Genomic DNA, 1,555 nt, shown 5'->3' with positions numbered 1-1,555 from the left:
GCCACTCTGCAATGGCACATGTGGCTTCCCACAGTTAATACATATATGATCTTTCAGTGGTTCCCTAATTTGCCTACTACACTTCTGTCCATTTTCTTTACTTGCTGTTAGAAACTGAAAATGAAGACAGCGAATTCATTAAAATGTAAGCGAATTTGAAACAGTAAAATGGCTCAGTGGGTAAAAGCACTTCTCATCAATCCTGGTGATTTGAGTTCAATCCCTGCCCGGGCCAAAAGTGGCACTAGTGTAGGACCAGTAATTTCAGTGCCCCTATGCATGTACACACAAAATACAGTGGTTAAAAATGCTGCTAAGTAGATGCTAAGTAAGTCTTTCTACAATTCATCTTATATTAATTTAGGTTATTCTTGCTTATATGTAAAATCTGTCCTATTTTATTTTTAAAATATTTTAAGTTATAGTTAATTTCATTCTTTCACGAAATGGTTAAATGGAATACATGAAAGAAATATTCCATAAAAGAAAATTTTGTCTATGGAGATGACTCAGTTGTCTTCCCAGAGCTGTGGTAGAGAAGTTAGGAAGTGATGCCCACTGACCAGTAAGGCTAAATTCATTGATGAACTCTAAATCAGTTGAACACTCCAATATTGAGATAAATACATAAATAATGAAGCAACCATTCTCAAGGAAAAATATTTAAATACAAAGCAATAGAATGATTAATTAAGAGATATCAGGAAATGATTACAAAACATGGACTCATATTAAGCACAATAAATATATATGGACATAGTTTCCTTTGGAAAATAAAATTTCTGAATGAATTAATATTATTAGCATACTATGTGACTCAAAATGTTACATTTGCCTTAGATGATTAAAAAAGGAAAATAACAAAAACAGAAAATATATTAACATAAAAATTTTAATATATGAAGCTATTGTAATACAGAAAAACATCTAAAAGAAAAAATTAAAACACAAAAACATGAACTTGATATATTGTTTAATATTTAAGCCATTCAAAATCTTATTTAAAATACTTGAACAAAATTTTTCAAAATTAAGGAAGAAATAAAAGCAAGCTTAAACTTACTCAACAGCATGTTCCCATCTCTTTGTTAGTATTTGGTATGGGAAATGGTCAACATTACACTAGTGACAAATTACATTTTATAATTAAAATGCTTTGATAACAAGAAATAAATGCAGACACTCAAGATTGATTGTTTAGCGATTGAGCCAGAAATTTGGCCATGCATTGATATATAACATCACTGTAATTAATAGTAGCAGTGGTGTTGGTGGTTTTTGAACAAAGGAAGTCAGCCTAAGGTTGAAGCATAAGACATTGCAAATTAAGCAGTGAAAGATTACAGTCATATTATGGGAAGTAATTGAGGAAAATGAGAGTAGAGAATGCTCCAACTCCCATCCTCGATGGGCTTGAACAAAACAAAATGAATATTTGCTTATAGCACATAGTAAATAAATTTCACCAAGAAAACACTATACATTTAATTTTTTAGATGAACATATAAACACTCACTCACACACACACACACACACACACACACACACACACACA

The sequence above is a fragment of the Mus caroli genome, chromosome 11 (assembly GCF_900094665.2).
Source record: "Mus caroli chromosome 11, CAROLI_EIJ_v1.1, whole genome shotgun sequence".
Lineage (NCBI taxonomy): Eukaryota > Metazoa > Chordata > Mammalia > Rodentia > Muridae > Mus > Mus caroli.
Note: the sequence above shows the minus strand (reverse complement) of the source record.